Below are 18,177 nucleotides of genomic sequence, written 5' to 3'. Positions count from 1 at the left end.
CACACACACACACACACGGAAGTTAAAGGACAACTCTTTAGGAGTCTGTTCTCTCCTTCCACCAACAGGTAAGCACTTTTTGGGGATTTTGTTTGTTTATTTGGTTTTTTTTTTTTTTTTTTTTTTTGAGATCTCTGTGTAGTTTTGGTGCCTGCTCTGTAGACCAGGCTGGCCTCGAACTCACAGAGATCTGCCTGGCTCTGCCTCCTGAGTGCTGGGATTAAAGGTGTGCGCCACCACCGCCTGGCCAGTAAGCACCTTTAACTGTGGCCCAGGAATGTATTGTTTTGTGTGTTACCATTTAAAGTCAACACTCCTGTGGAATAATCCTCTTGTACACTGTACAGATTTATTACTGTCATTGATTAATAAGCTGACAAGCCAGTAGCTGGGCAGAAGTTAGGTGGGAAGGCCAAACTGAGAATGATGGAAAGGAGGGCAGAGTCAGAAGTCACCAGCTAGATGCAGAGGAAACAAGATGAGAATACTGTACTGAGAAAAGGTACCAAGCCACGTGGATAAGCATAGATAAGATTTATGGATTAATTTAAGTGTAAGAGCTAGTTAGTGATAAGCCTGAGCTACTGGCCAAGCATTCATAAGTAATTTTAAACCTCCAAGTCAATTATTTGGGAACCGGCTGCTGGGTTATTTGGCAATCACTGGCAAGACAGAGAAAAGCCTCTGATTACACAATACCTATAAACTCCCTTTCTGAGCTACTTGCCTTCCAAATACTCACTTGGAATAGATTACACTTTGATCATTGCCTTACTTTATACTTTCTTCTTTTTCCTCTTTTTGGAATATCACATATAGTCCTTGAATTTGCTGAAAGTTCTTTTGGGGAAAGCAACCTTTAATTTCCTCTGTAAATAAAATGGACAGCCAAGAGAATGTCAATGGCTCATCTAGCATCCAAAAGCTCCTGAACAGCAGAATGAGAACTATACCCTATCTGCTGCTTGTGTTGTACATGACTAGAAACAACAATAGTAGTTCCTAACTTCTGGCTTTATAGATTTCAAAATAAAATATAACAAGTTAACAAGCGCCAAAGATCCTAAAATAAGTAAGACAGAAATAACAACTATAAGGTCAACATCATCTACAAGTTAAAAAACAAGAGTTTTTTCCTGACAACTGAGTTTTTATTGAATTCCTATGCGCATAAAACAAAAGCCTGCACTACACTAGAATTAAGCATGGAAGTCCATTTTATTCACTCATTTTTATATCTCAACGCAAGTCAAAGCACAATTCAGACTATTCAACAAGTGATGCAGCAATGTGCGGCAACATAAGATAACCAAAGGCCAGTGATCACAAGGCATGGTAACCCAGGGTATGCAACTCTGCAGAAGAAGGTCTTCAAACTCACTGCACTCATGAAGCTCATTTCTAACCACTGGTTAGCAATGCCCAGTGCTTGTATGAGTGAAGAGCAGTTCAATGAACACACTCCTTGTATATCAAGAAGGTACTCAGTGAATATTCTGAAAACTACTCATCTGTCAGACATTCAAATGTAATTATAACCTTCCTTGGGGGGGGATAGTGTATAATAGTTAAAATTTTTTAATTAAAAAATATTTTTATTGTAAAAATGAGAAAAATCTGGCATTGACAAGGCTATAGCTTCATGAAGTGTAGAATATTATTACTGTGGAATACAGTATACAACCATTACACACGTCTGGTCAGTGAAATGACTTACAGGGTAAAGGCTCTTGGCAACAAGGTTGGTGACCTTATTTTCCTACACAGTAGGAGAACCTACTTTCCCCCAAGTTGTCCTCTGACCTCCTCATGTGTGCCCACACACATAATACATATACACAAATAGAATAGATAAATGTAAGAAGACACTTTTTTTTTAAAAGAACAAGTTGGGGGCTGGAGAGATGGCTCAGAGGTTAAGAGCACTAGCTCTTCTTCCAGAGGTCGAGTTCAATTCCCAGCAACCACATGGTGGCTCACAACCATCTGTAATGAGATCTGGCGCCTTCTTCTGGCCTGCAGGCAGACATGCAGGCAGAATACTGTGTACATAATAAATAAATTTAAAAAAAAAAAAAAAAAAAAGAACAAGTTGTACTGGCATAGCCAATACGCTGTGATCTGTGCTTAAATGTATGTACAATATAGGAATAATATGAATATAAGATGGCATTTTCTATAAAGCAAGCACCACCAATACAAATCAACATGCTAGGGACCAGTTAAGATGGCTCAGCAGGTCAAGGCACCTGCAATCAAGCCTGACAATATGAGTTCGAGCCTTAGAACACACAGAGTAGATGGAGAGAAATAACTCCCACAATTTGTCCTCTGACTTCCACAAGCATGTAGTATCTCACTATACAAATACATACACACAAAACAAATAAATGGGTTTTTAAAAATTGTGTTAAGCAAAGTAACACATTAATCCCAGCACTCCCAAGGCAGAGTAAGTTCAAGGCCTATCTCTATGAATTCAAGGCCAACCCAGTCTAAAGAGTTCCAGGTCAACCAGGGCTACATAGTGAGAATGCCTCTTTAAAAAAATTTAAAAATTAAAAATAAACTATAAATACATACAAAATCAATCACTGCACATAAAAACAAGTATAATTTGGGAACCAAAAAAAACTAAAATAAAATACTAAACAACTTTAGCATGGATAATGGAAGAGGAGAGGAGAGTGATCAGAAAGGCCTTTGTGTTTATGTCAATTTTGTTGTTTTGTTTTGAGACAGGGTTCCCTGTGTAGCCCTGGCTGTACTAGAACTCACTCTGTAGACCAGGCTGGCCTTGAACTCAGAGATCCGCCTGCCTCTGCCTCCCGAGTGCTGGGACTAAAGGCGTGCGCCACCCCAGCCCAGCTTTAGTGTCATTTTTTTTAAAAGTCAGAATTTCAAAGGTAACAGATTTTTTTAAAGAAAAAGGACGTTGTTGACTGTAGGTAACTTTCCTACCAAAAGAGAAAGAAAACATGAAGGACAAATGCAAATAACATTTTAAAGCATGCAAGTAAAGACAAAAGACAGACATGGTAAACAAAAGCAAAAGTAGCCCCTAAAATTCTAGCATTTTGGAGGCTGAGGCAGAAGGATGGTAGGTTTGATGCTAGTCTGGGCTACACAGAAAATTCTGAGCCACCTTAGGCTACTCAGCAAGACTCTGTCTAAAAGGCCAAGAAAAGGAAAAAATAAACTAGAAGCCAACAACAAAAATCAGGTACCTATATTTTTTTGTAACATTTATTCTATTTTCAAATATGTGTCTATGTGTCTCAATATGTGCATTTAAGTACAATAAATGCCCAAGGAGGCCAGAAGAGGCTATCCAACCCAGAGAGATGGAGTTACAGTCAGCTGTGAGCTGTCTAATGTGGGTGCTGGGAACTGAACTCAGGTCTCCTTCAAAAGCAGTATGTACTCTTAACCACTGAGCCTCGGTGCCTCTGTGTGTGTGTTATAATATATTTATGCATATATCATATATATTTATGCATATATCATATATATATATAATTTTTTTGTTTTGTTTGTTTTGAGACAGGGTAGTCCTGGTAGTCCCAGAATTTGTTCTGTAGCACAGGCTGGCCTCAAACTCAGAAATCCGCTTGGCTCTGCCTCCCAAGTGCTTGGATTAAAGGTGTGTGCCACCACCTCCTGGCTAATGCCTATGTTCTTAACAGACCAAGCAGCTTTTAAAACACAAAGAGCTGGAGAGAATGACTCAGTCAAGTGCTCACCTTGAAAACATAAGTGAGTTTGTGCTCCAGAACCTATCACACACACACACACACACACACACACACACACACACACACACACGTACTCCTAGTGCAGGGGAAGTGGAAATTAAGAGGATCCCTAAGACTCTCTGGCCAGCCAGGCGGCCTAGCTTAAGATTCTATCCAGAAATGATTAGAATTCAAGCCACAAGCAAAGTGATTCAAATTTATGCAAACTATTAAACATGAAAATTAATCAACCTAATTTATGTCAGATACAAACATCATACAAATTTTGGAGGTGTTTTTGTCTTTCTTTGTCTCACAGTACAAATTTTAAAATATCTTTCCCACTACTGATAGATTATACACTAGAAAAACTAGAGGTTATAATTAACAAATCTGATTAATTTTTAGAGCCCAGCTTCTTAAGCTATGGATCACAAGTTCCATTTGGGATCATGTAATTGAATATGGGGGTTGTAAAAATTCTGACAGTATTCAAATGTTTCTTAGCACATAATGACCAAACTCGATAGATGTACAATGACTATACAACATAAATAAGACCTCACCAATTCTGCACCACACAACTTCAATGCAGCCTTGGTTCTAAACACACAGCACTGTGTGTGAGATCACAACACCACACAACACCACACAACACAGTACCTGGGCCAGCTCTGAGAGGTATGCAGTAGACTGTGCTGTTTTCACTGGACACACATCTTCTGTTCTTACAGAACTGTAGTGGTTTAGTTACTATTTCCTACTGTCATTCCTCTGCATGTCAATAAGAAGTCATCTTCAGACTGTACTGCGTTAGCATGCGAGATTATAAAAACAGCCCTTCTGAGTTGCTAACTTGAGTTCCATTAGGAAATTGTTAACTACGGAGCTGGAAAACTGGCTTAGTCAGCTGAACAAGCAAGAGGACCTGGTCTGGATTCCCAGTGCTCATGTCAGAGCTGAATGCATCAATGCTGTCTGTAAGCCCAGCTGGAAGAGGAGACACAGGCGGACCCTGGAAATCATTGACCAGCCAGTCAAAACGTATCAATGAGCTCCAGGCTTAATGAAATACATATCTCAAAAATAAGATGGAATTGCCAAGGAGGACATCCAACACCAGCCTCTGATTCACCCATATACACACACAAACACAGGCACAAAGGCACACAGGCACGTACTACAACACACACAATGGCCAAAACAACAAAAAAATCATTATCTTTTGGCTTGTGATTAAGACAGAATTTCAAACAATTTCTAAAACAGCCCTAAGCATGCATCTGCCATTCTGTACTACATATTTATGTGAAAGCTATTCTCATCATTGATGACTATAAAATTAAAATATTGATTGCTGAAAAACATTGAAATGTTTAATTTTGCAGTATCAAATACTGAGCCAAGATTCAATTTGTTTTGTTTTGGGTTTTTTTGTTTTTTTTTTTTTCATTCTTGTCATTTTATTTGAATTTTTTGTTTTGGTTTTTAAGACAGGGTTTCTCTGTGTAGCTTTGCACCTTTCCTGGAACTCACTCTGTAGACCAGGCTGGCCTCGAACTCACAGAGATCTGCCTGGCTCTGCCTCCTGAGTGCTGGGATTAAAGGCGTGTGCCACCACCGCCCAGCCAAGATTCAATTTTTATGTTTTAAAAAAAAAGGTCTATTTTGCTAGTATGCAAATTTTCTTTTTACTTAAATGGTAAAATTATATGAATACCAAAAATTGTTTTAAAATAAATTTCTTTATAATTATCAATAAATAGCTGGGCGGTGGTGGCACACGTCTTTAGTCTCAGCATCCAAGGAGGCAGAGGCAAGTAATCTCTGTGAGTTCCAGGCCAGCCTGGTCTACAGAATGAGTTCCAAGACAGCCAGGACTACACAGAGAAACGCTGTCTTGAAAAATGAAAAAATAAATTAGACATTAATATGTAATTATCAATAAATATTATAATTGGACATCTGCCTTTACATCTATACCCTAGGTCAAATAAGCATTTCTCAGGCAAGATGGGGTCATGAGTAGAAAACGTTTTAAGAAACTCCGATTTACAGAACCCAGAGCCCTTGCTGAACCTTTTCCAACAAGCAATCTCAGATTTACAAAAACTGATGACAATCTGTCTACAATGCATGTCTTAACAAATTCAAAAGGACCCAAACCGTAACCCACCATATCTTCCTAACTAAAAGGCAATTTAATTAATAAATCAAAAAGACATACCCTGGTGGTGGCGCACGCCTTTAATCCCAGCACTAGAGGCAGAGCCAGGCGGATCTCTGTGAGTTCCAGGCCAGCCTGGTCTACAGAAGGAGATCCAGGAAAGGTGCAAAACTACACAGAGAAACCCTGTCTCGAAAAACCAAAAGAGAGAGAGAGAGAGAGAGACCCTATGTTAAGAAATGTAAAAGGGGCAAACAAATCATAAAATAATTCAAACTGGAGAGATGGTACAGCAGTGAAGAGCACTGGGACCTGGGTTCAGTCCCCCACCTACATGGCAGCTCACAGCCATCGGTAACTCCAGTTCCAGGGGACCCGAGCAATACCCTCTTTTGGTCTCTGTAGACACCAGGCACACATGTGAATCACAGATATTGAGTCAAAACACCCATACACATAAAACAATTTTTTTTGGTTTTTCGAGACAGGGTTTCTCTGTGTAGCTTTGCGCCTTTCCTGGGACTCACTTGGTAGTCCAGGCTGGCCTCGAACTCACAGAGATCCACCTGGCTCTGCCTCCCGAGTGCTGGGATTAAAGGCGTGCGCCACCATCGCCCGGCCACATAAAACAATTTTAAAATTAGCATATTACATATAAAACACAGGAATAAGAGACAGTCATATACTTAGAAACTCTTGGAGCATAAAACATTCATATTGAAAAGAAGAAAGGTTCCAAACAAGCAGTAAAAATGCTATGTGTTGAAATTAAATAGGCTGCATAAAAGCAGCTGAAAGAATGGACAGGTCTCTGAAGCGGATGATTACTAGAAAAGAAAGAAATGAACACTGGGAACAAAACGGGGGGAGGAAAACTGAGACTGCTGCACTAGAAACGAAAGAATTTAAAGAACAAAAAAATAATACTTCAAGCCAGGAACCAGTATCTTTTCTCTCTCCCTCTCTCTCTTTTTTTTTTTTTTAAGATAAAAGATCACATAGCACAGGTTTTTAGTCTGGAGCTCATATCTTCTTTCAAAACTACACATCTCAACCAGACAATATGAATGAATATGTTTCAATATAATTTTATTAGCAAAAAAGCAGGCACCCTGAAGGCTCTCTTTCCCCCTACCCCTCTTGGTTTTTTGAGACAAGGCTTCTCTGTGTAATAGCCTTGGCTGTCCTGGATCTCGCTCTGTAAACCATGCTGATCTCAAACTCAGAGATCCACCTGCCTCTGCCTCCCAAGTGTTGGTATTAAAGGCGTGTGCCACCATGCCTGGCTGAAGACTCTTAATTTATGTTAATAAATTTGATATCTGTGACATAATTTCCTAGAAAAACTTAACAAAAACTACTCAAGATGAGAAAATAAAAAAGTCTTGAATATCACTGAAAACGTAAATCTTCCCACAAAGAAATATCAGGCTCACAGAAATTTCCAAAAATTCAAAGGAAATTGTTTCATTTCATTTGAACAAAAAAAAAAAAAGAAACAAAGGGCTAGAGAGATGGCTCAGTGGTTAAGAGCATTGATTGCTCTTCCAGAGGTCCTGAGTTCAATTCCCAGCACCCACATGGTGGCTCACAACCATCTATGATTGAGATATGATGCCCTCTTCTGGCCTGCAGACAAAATGCAGACACAGCACTATATATAATAAATAAATCTTTAAGAACAACAAAAATAAACAAAAGCAAAACTTTTCCTTGTTTAAAAGCTAACAAAAATATTTCAAATCTACCTAAACAAAATTATAACATTTTACTAAATGGCATTAAATAAAATCTAAATGATTAAAGATATGCTGTGTTCGTATCTAAAGATGTTTAGTATTAAAAATGTCAGTCCTACTCTCAAAACATTCCACAGATCTATACAAATATTAAGGGACCTCAAAGAGCTTTCAAATTATCTAGCACCTCAAAGCACCCCAAAAGCATCCTATATATAAATTCAAGGCCCCTTAAAGATATTTTCATTTATATGAGCAAAGAGCCAAGATTCCCTGTAGTGACTCACTGCCTTAATAACTATAGCTTATTTCTGGTCTTGCTGTCTATCTGGGAACATACATGGCATATACACACAAAGATTTTTAAATAGTAGTGTGTGGAACAACTTCACATCATATATAAACATTCACTGTGGAAATAAAGGTTTAATCTAAAATACACATACATACATACCCCTCTCAGAGGAAAACAGGTTTAAATCTGGATGACCTTGCATTAATTAGGCAGTGCAAACAGTTCCCAGCTATGACAGCAAAAAGATGAACAAAAATAAACTGATTAAAATTTGTATGAAAAGGAATTCCATCAAAAATGAGAAAAATAATCTGCAGAATAAAGGAAATCTTATACAAATCATGTGCCCAATAAGGAACTTGCCTGTCTCTAAATTGTATAAAAAACTATTACAATTTAATGATTAAAGAGACAATCTAACTTTTATTTATTTATTTTTGTTTTTGTTTTTTGTTTTTTGGAGACAGGGTTTCTCTGTGTAGCTTTGCGCCTTTCCTGGAACTCAATTGGTAGCCCAGGCTGGCCTCAAACTCAGAGATCCGCCTGGCTCTGCCTCCCGAGTGCTGGGATTAAAGGCATGCGCTACTACCGCCCGGCTGACAATCCAACTTTTAAAAGGAAGAGCGGGGCTGGAGAGATGGCTCAGCAGTTAAGACTTAAGAGCACTTGCAACCATTCCAAAGGACCATAGTTTCCCAGCATCTATACAGGCATGTCACAACCGCCTGTAACTCCAGCTCCACAGGATTGGATACCTTCAGCTGGCTTCCATGGGCACCTGCACACAGACATACACATAAATAAAAATAAATCTTTACAGGCTGGAGAGATGGCTCAGGGGTTAAAAGAGTTGGCTGTTCTTCCAGAGGTCCTGAGTTCAATTTCCCCACATGGTAGATCAAAAGTATCTATAATGAGATCTGGCTCCCTCTTTTGGCCTGCAGGCATGCATGCAGGCAGACTATTGTATACATAATTAATTAATTAATTAATTAATCTTAGAAACTAAATAAATAAATCTTTATGAGATGTGCAAAGGTCCTGGTACTCAGGAAGCAGAGGCAGGAAAATCCAAACCACTGAATGTACACTTCAGTGTATTATATGGCAAGTGAGTCATAACTAAATAAAACTGCTTTTAAAAACCCATGCAGAGTCAGGGATACAACCTAGTGATCAGTATTTAATTAACATGTACAAAGCCCTAGGCTCAATTCTTAGCACTGCCAAATAATAATACACAGAAGAGGGAAGGGGAGGGAGAGAGGGTATGGGGGGGGGGGCATGCAAACATCTCACTCCTGTGTATTTCCAGAAGACTCTAAGTCAGTACAATACAGAGACACTCGCACATCGGTGTTCACTGCAGCTCTACTTATAACAGCTAACTTACATGACCAACCAAGGTGTCCAACAAAGGGACTGATGAAAAATATGTGGCCCACCAGAGGCTCGTTGTGTTTCTCAGTTGGTGAATTGTTCGGGAAGGATTAGAAGGTGTGTCCTTGTTGGAGAAGGTGTATCACTGGGGGTGGGCTTTGAGGTTTCAAAAGCCCAAGCCAGGCCCTGTCTCTAGGACTCTCTGCCTTTGCTCCCCACCACCTCTGCCTACAACTTACAGATCAGATGAAAAATTTTAGTTACTACTCCAGTACCCAGCCAGCCTGCCTGCCTGCCTGTCATCATAATCCTGGACACGATAGTCATGAAATAGCCCTATAAACTAACTAACTCTCCAAAATTAAATGCTTTCTCCTCTAAGTTGCCTTGGTCATGGTGTCTCTTTCACAGCAACAGAACATTAAGACACAGAGGTACCATGTTCAATGAATTTACATAATGAAAAAATTTAAAAGCATACACTGTTGATACTGTGTAGCTATAGATATATATCCAATGTGATTTGACTGCTATAATAAACAGCATGTACCAGAGCAAGTCACACCTCCAGGAGTCTGAATGCCCTTGGGAAACCACACAAGTGAAATCTTAGAGACTACCAACAGAATGTGCTGTGCAGGCACATGCACAGAAGTGGGAGGGGGCATGAGAGACCAACCATCTCAGACACCACGACTCAAAAATCCTTCCCAAGGGCGGTGGTGGCGCGCGCCTTTAATCCCAGCACTCGGGAGGCAGAGCCAGGCGGATCTCTGTGAGTTCGAGGCCAGCCTGGGCTACCAAGTGATTGAGTCCCAGGAAAGGCGCAAAGCTACACAGAGAAACCCTGTCTCAAAAAACCAAAAAAAAAAAAAAAATCCTTCTCAAAGTAACGGAAGATCCTGCTAGAGAAGAAAGCAGATTATCAAAAACCTTGGCTGCTCAAATGTCTTTTTTTCCCCTTAGAAACTTTGGAAAAGTTTTTTTTTTTTTGGGGGGGGGGTGTAAAATGATCATATGTCTCTCACAATGAATGTCTTGACAGTATCCTAAATGATAGGGTAGAAGAGGTAATATTGGAGTTGGAAGGCTAGTTAGGAAGCTACTAAAGTAATTTTGTAGTTGGGGGGTCACCACAACATGAAGAACTGTATTAAGGGGTCACAGCATTAGGAAGGCTGAGGACTGCTGCTTTAGTATCTCAGGCACCCTGTCTCCTCAAATTTAAGGAAATAATGAAAGTATTACAGGATTATTGTAAGAATTTAGTCATAAAAAGTACAAAAAGCTGCTAAAGTAATTTAATAATGAAAATATTTTATTAAAAACAATAAAGACTTGGACTAAATCAAGAGCAGCAAGCCTAAAGAGGAAGAGACGGTTTAAGCACAGAAAGAGAAGAAAAGTGAGTGAAAGTCAGGAGTGCAAACTTCAGGAGCTGACTCGGGAGCAAACACCATGGGATCCAAGGACGTTCCTCAGAGAGCGCAGGGAGGGGAGGGGAAGAGAGAATACTATGGGATCATTCTGCAAGCCGAGATGCTCTGATGTAGCAATTTCACATTAGTAAAATAAAACATTATTACATTAGGGAATTTAATCATAATTTTTTTTACTATTTTTTAAAACTACCACTTAATAAAGATTTAATTAAAAAGCTACTATTTAAAAAACTTTTAAACTACTACTCATTAAAAACTTAGATGGGGGGGCCCCGCCGCCGCCGCCGCCGCCGCGCACGCCTTTAATCCCAGTACTCAGGAGGCAGAAGCAGGAAGATCTCTGTGAGTTCGAGGCCAACCTGGTCCACCAAGTGAGTTCCAGGAAAGACACAAAGCTACACAGAGAAACCCTGTCTCGAAAAACCAAAATAAAAACACAAAGGAAAAAAAAAGAAAAAAAACATAGATGGGGCTGGAGAGATGGCTCAGTGGTTAAGAGCACTGACTGCTCTTCCAAAGGTTCTGAGTTCAATTCCCAGCACCCACATGGTGGCTCACAACCACCTGTAATGAGATCTGGTGCCCTTTTCTGGCCTGCAGGGGCACATGCAGGTAGAATACTGTATACATAATAAATACATCTTTAAAAAAAAACAAAAAAACAAAACAAACAAAAAAAAAAACCTTAGATGGCACTAAAAGGGTAACAATTTTGGGTTCACACAGAAATTTATTCAAATGTAGAGTTTACATTAACATTAACAAAAAGAAAAAAATTTTAACTAACAATTTAGTATAGTGATTCTCTGTGTATCACAACCCCTTTGGAGATCAAATGACCCTTTCACAGGGGTTGCATATCACATATTTACATCACGATTCTTTACAGTCATTAATAAACAACAAAAATAATTTTATGGTGGGGGGGTCACAATATGAAGAAGTATATTAAGGGGCCATAGCATTAGGAAGGTTGAGAACCACTGTTTTATTAACTTAGGCACCCTGTCTCCTCAAATATAAGGAAATAATGAAAGTATTACAGGATTATTGTAAGAATTTAGTCATAAAAAGTACATGAATAATTCTTTTTTGTTGTTGTTGTTGTTGTTTTGGTTTTTTATTTTTTGAGACAGGGTTTCTCTGTGTAGTTTTGGTGCCTGTCCTGGAGCTCACTCTGTAGACCAGGCTGGCCTCGAACTCACAAGCAATACACCTGGTTCTTCCTCCTGAGTACTGGAATTAAAGGCGTGTGCCACCACTGCTCAGCACATGAGTAATTCTTATTACTCTTATAATAAATGATGCTTCCCATGTTGATGTGGAATATTTGTTTAGCTATGTAAAGATGTGTTGCATTTGCTTATGTTGTGGAATATTTAACTATGTAAAAATGTGTTGAATTTGTTTATGTTGAGGACTATTTGTTTAACTATGTAAAGACATGTTGAATTTGTTTATGTTGAGGACTATTTGTTTAACTATGCAAAGGTGTGTTGAATTTGTTCAATTACGTAAAGCTGTGTTGCTGTTTTACCTTGCCTGCCTAAGGCACCTGATTGGTCTAATAAAAAGCTGGATGGCCAGTAGCAAGGAAGGAGGTATAGGCAGGACTTCCAGGCAGGGAAAGTAAGTAGAAGGAGGAATTTAGGCGCAGGATCAAAAGAAAAGGAGACGACAGGGAGATACTAGAGGCCAGGCAGCCAAACACAGAGGAAGCAGGAAAAGTAGGACATTCATAATGAATAAAGGCAAAAAGCCCCAAGGCAAAACGTATATGAAGAAAAACAGGTTAAGTTAAAAGAGCTAGTGAGACAAGCCTAAGCTAAGGCTGAGCATTCATGATTAATAATAAGTCTCCATATTTGGGAGCCGGTTGGCAGTCCAAAGAAAATGCCAACTAAAAATGGCGCCCAACCTGGGGCCCAAATTGAATTTCCATATAGAGCCTAAGAAAGCTGAAAAAGAAAAGAAAAAAAGAATAACCAGATACAGCTCCCTTAAGAGGTACTACTGTGCCAGGCAGCAGTGGCACACGCCTTTAATCCCAGCACTCGGGAGGCAGAGCCAGGTGCATCTCTGTAAGTTCAAGGCCAGCCTAATCTACAGAGCAAGATCCAGGCACTGAAACTACACAGAGAAACCCTGTCTCAACAACAACAACAAAGGCTCAGCTGAGATCCATTTGGGGAGAGGTGTCAGAAGCCTACAGCCTGCAGTCTGAGGAAACAAGATCAGCTGAGGAATTGATAAGTGAAGCAAAACATAACCTGAGAACACCCAGCCACCAAACCAGATCACCAGAATGCTTTCCTTTCTTTCTTTCTTTCTTTCTTTTTTTTTTTAAGTTTTTACTTATTTATTATGTACATAGTGTTCTGCCTGCATATATGCCTCCATGCCAGAAGAGGGCACCAGATCTCATTATAGATGGTTGTGAGCCACCATGTGGTTGCTGGAATTGAACTTAGGTCCTCTGGAAGACCAGTCAGTACTCTTAACCTCTGAGCCATCTCTCCAGCCCCTGGATCAGCAGAATCATAAGCCCACCCTATACCAACTGGGAACAGGTAAGGCCCCATCTCCAGTCCAGCAGACCAGGTCTCTAGCCCCTAGGCCCCAGCCATCAGAGCCCCAGGGACCAGACAGCTACCTTTCCCTGCTCCCTCACCAAAAAAAAAACCAGTCCCTATGAACCCAACAAGCATTGGAGCCATAAGCCCACCCTACACCAATTGGGAACAACTGCTCCCTGAGACAGAACCCACTAACACTGGACTAAGCTGCTCCCGAAGAAGAAACAGAGCCCAACAGCACCGATTCAACCAAGAACTCCTAGTGGACTAAAACTATCAATTAGAACAAGAGAGGCACCTTCAGACACAGACACTGCCTGCACGGAGCAGAGGAAGAGATGAGTAGACGCCAGTGCAAAAATACAGGCAACAACATAAAGACCTATATGACAACATCAGAACCTAGTGATTCTACACCTTCAAGACCTAAACATACCAAGGCAGAAGCAGAGGAAATCAATCCTAAAAATGACTTTAAGAAGATGATGGAGGCCCTTAAGGAGGAAATAAAAAACTCCCTTAAAGAGGAAATAAAAAATCCCTTAAAAAAATGGAAGAGGGCTGGAGAGATGGCTCAGAGGTTAAGAGCACTGGCTGCTCTTCCAGAGGTCCTGAGTTCAATTCCCAGCAACCACATGGTGGCTCACAACCATCTACAATGAGATCTGGTGCCCTCTTCTGGCCTGCAGGTCAAATACTCATTGTATACATAATAAATGAATCTTTAAAAAAGAAGAAAGAGAGAAAGAGAGAAAGAGAGAAAGAGAGAGAGAGAGAGAGAGAGAGAGAGAGAGAGAGAAATGGAGGAGAAAACAAACAAAAAATTAGAAGAAATCAAAGAAAGTCAAGAAAAAGTAATTAAACAGATAAACAATACAAGATATGAAAACTGAAAATGAGGCAATAAAGAAAACACAAACTGAGAGAATGCTGGAAATAGAAATTCTGACTAAATGAACAGAAACTACAGAAGCAAGCATAACCAACCGAATGCAAGAGCTGGAACAGAGAATCTCTGATGTTGAATACACAATAAAGAAAATAGATTCGTCAGTCAAAGAAAACACTAAAGCCAAAAAAGTTGTAACACAAAACGTCCAGGAAATTTGGGACACCATGAAAAGACCAAACCTAAGAATCATGGGGATAGAAGAAGAATACCAACTCAACAGAATATATATTCAACAAAATCACAGAAGAAAACTTTCCTAACGTAAAGAGAGAAATACCTATAAAGATACAAGAACCCCAATAGGCTGGATTCAAAAAAAAAAAAAGTCCCCTCACCACATAATAATCAAAACACTAAACACACAGAACAAAGGAAAAACACCAAGTAACATATAAAGGGAAACCCATCAGAATAACACCAGACTTCTCAATAGAGACTATGAAAGCCAGAAGGCCCTGGACAAATGTTATGCAGACACTAAGAGACCACGGATGCCAACCTGGTCTATTATACCCAGCAAAACTCTCAATCACCACAGACGGAGTAAACAAAATATTCCATGATAAAACCAGATTTAAACAATACCTATCCACAAATCCAGACCTACAAAAAGCACTAGAAGGAAAAATCCAACTTAAGGAAATTAAACACACCCATGAAAACTCAGGCAATTGATATTTGTTGGTGTGGGATTATCTAAGAAGGAAACACAACACTACCACAAAAAAAAAAAAATAACAGGAATTAACAATCACTGGTCATTAATATCCATCAATATCAATGGTCTCAACTCATCTATAAGAATACACAGGCCGGGCGGTGGTGGTGCACACCTTTAATCCCAGCACTCGGGAGGCAGAGGCAGGCGGATCCCTGTTGAGTTCGAGGCCAGCCTGGTCTACAAAGATCCAGGAAAGGCACAAAACTACACAGAGAAACCCTGTGGGGGGCGGGGGCGGGCTAAAAGGATCCTACACACCTAAACTTCAAAGACCTCAGAGTAAAAGGCTGGGAAAAGGCTTTCCAATCAAATGGACCTAAGAAGCAAGCTGGTGTAGCTATCCTAATATCTAATAAAATAGACTTCAAACTAAAATAAACCCAAAGAGATCCGGAAGGACATTACAAATTTATTACAGGAAAATCCACCAAGATGAAGTCTCGATTCTAAACATTTATGCCCCAAATACAAAGGCACCCACATTTATAAAAGTAACTTTACTAAAGCTTAAATCGCACATCAAACACCACATACTAGTAGTGGGAGATTTCAACACACTACTCTCACCAAAGGACAAATCTACCATACTAAAACTTAACAGAGAAATAAAGGACCTAACAGATGTTATGACTCAAATGGACTTAATAGATATCTATAGAACATTCTACCCTAACACAAAAGAATATACCTTCTCAGCACCCCATGGAACCTTCTCAAAATTTGACCACATGCTCGGTCACAAAGCAAATCTCAACAGATACAAAAACATTGAAATAACCTCCTGTATCTTATCAGACCACCATGCCTTAATGTTAAGATTTCAACAACAACAAAAACTATAGAAAGCGTACAATCTCATGGAAACCGAATCATGCCCACCTGAAGCACCAATGGGTCAAGGAAGAAATAAAGAAATCAAAGATTTCCTAGAATTCAACAAAAATGAAAGTACAACATACCCAAACTTATGGGACACCATTAAGCAGTGCTAAGAGGAAAATTCATAGCTCTAAATGCACACATAAAGAAGATGGAGCAATCTCATACCAATGACTTAACAGCACACCTGAAAGCTCTAGAGCAAAAAGAAACAAACTCACCCAGGAGGAATAGATGCCAGGAAATAATCAAATTGAGGGCTGAAATCAATGAAACAGAAACAAAGAGAACAATACTAAGAATCAATGAAACAAAAAGTTGTTTCTTTGAAGAAAATCAACAAGATAGACAAACCCATAGCCAAATTAACCAAAAGGCAAAGAGGGAGCATCCAAATTAACAAAATCAGAAATGAAAAGGGAGACATAACAACAGACAATGAGGAAATCCAGAGAATCATCAGATCATACTTCAAAAACCTATACTACACAAAAATGGAAAACCAGGAAGAAATGGACAATTTTCTGGATAAATACCACATACCAAAATTAAATCAAGACCAGATAAACTATTTAAATAGACCAATAACCCCTAAAGAAATAGAAACAGTCATTAAAAGTCTCCCAACCAAAAAAAAGCTCGGGACCAGATGTTTTCAGTGCAGAATTCTACCAGATTTTCAAAGAAGAGTTAATTCCAATACTCTTCAAATTGTTCCACACAATAGAAACAGAAGGAACACTACCAAACTCTTTTTATGAGGCTACAATTACCCTCATACCCAAACCACACAAAGATGCAACAAAGAAAGAGAACTACAGACCAATCTCCCTCATGAACATTGATGCAAAAATACTCAACAAAATATTGGCAAACTGAATCCAAGAATACATCAAAACAATCATCCATCACGACCAAGTAGGATTCATCCCAGGGATGCAAGGATGGTTCGACATACGAAAATCAGTCAATGTAATACACCATATAAACAAACTGAAAGAAAAAAACCACATCATCATCTCCTAGATGCTGAAAAAGCCTTTGACAAAATCCAACACCCTTTCATGATAAAGGTCTTAGAAAGATTAGGAATACAAGGAACATTTCTAAACATAATAAAAGCAATTTATAGCAAGCCAACAGCAAACATCAAATTAAATGGAGAGAAACTCAAAGCGATACCACTAAATTCAGGAACAAGACAAGGCTGTCCACTCTCCTCATATTTATTCAATATAGTACTAGAAGTTCTAGCTAGAGCAATAAGACAACAAAAGGAGATCAAAGGGATACAAATTGGCAAGGAAGAAGTCAAACTTTCACTATTTACAGATGATATGATAGTATACATAAGTGACCCCAAAAACTCTACCAGGGAACTCCTACAGCTGATAAACTCCTTCAGTCAAGTGGCAGGATACAAGATCAACTCAAACAGTAGCCCTCCTATACACAAATGATAAAAGGGCTGAGAAAGAAGTCAGAGAAACATCACCCTTTACAATAGCCACAAATAATATAAAATACCTTGGGATAACACTAACTAAACAAGTGAAGGACCTTTTTGATAAGAACTTTAAATCTCTAAAGAAATTGAAGAAGATATCAGAAAATGGAAGGATCTCCCATGCTCATGGATAGGTAGGATTAACATAGTAAAAATGGCAATCTTACCAAAAGCAATCTACAGATTCAATGCAATCCCCATCAAAATCCCAACACAATTCTTCACAGACTTGGAAAGAAAAATACTCAACTTTATATGGAAAAACAAAAGACCCAGGATAGCTAAAAGAATCCTATACGATAATGCAAACCTTGGAGGAATCACCATCCCTGACCTCAAACTCTACTATAGAGCTATAGTAATAAAAACAGCTTGGTACTGGTATAAAAACCGACATACAGACCAATGGAATCGAATTGAAGACCCTGACATTAATCCATGCACATATGAACACCTGGTTTTTGACAAAGGAGCCAAAACTATACAATGGAACAAAGAAAGTATCTTCAACAAATGGTGCTGGCATAACTGGATGTCAATATGTAAAAGATTACAAATAGATCCATATCTGTAACCATGCATAAAACTCAAGTCCAAGTGGATCAAAGACCTCAACATAAATCCAGTTACACTGAACTTGATAGAAAAGAAAGTAGGAAGTACTCTTGAATGCACTGGCACAGGAGACCACCTCCTAAATATCACACCAGTAGCACAGACCCTGAGCACAACAATTAATAAATGGGACCTCTTGAAACTGAGAAGCTTTTGTAGGGCAAAAGACA

At 39.2% G+C, this 18,177-nt stretch overlaps 1 protein-coding gene across 6 annotated transcripts in view; it reads right to left on the bottom strand.

Moving 5' to 3' along the window:
• The window catches only part of Pds5b (PDS5 cohesin associated factor B), a 160,385-nt gene that overhangs the window by 120,811 nt on the left and 21,397 nt on the right, over window positions 1-18,177 (bottom strand). Inside the window, exon 1 of one of the 6 annotated variants that reach the window (XM_028878097.2) lies at window positions 8,095-8,159. The exons of the other annotated variants lie outside the window; for them this stretch is intronic. The gene's annotated coding sequence lies outside the window, so the exon portion shown is untranslated. Of the gene's footprint in view, window positions 1-8,094; window positions 8,160-18,177 lie in introns of those variants that run through there. 6 annotated transcript variants of the gene reach the window in all.

This window comes from Peromyscus leucopus, chromosome 23 (assembly GCF_004664715.2).
Source record: "Peromyscus leucopus breed LL Stock chromosome 23, UCI_PerLeu_2.1, whole genome shotgun sequence".
Lineage (NCBI taxonomy): Eukaryota > Metazoa > Chordata > Mammalia > Rodentia > Cricetidae > Peromyscus > Peromyscus leucopus.
The sequence above is the reverse complement of the archived record's forward strand: the minus strand, read 5'-3'. Positions and strand labels throughout refer to the sequence as shown.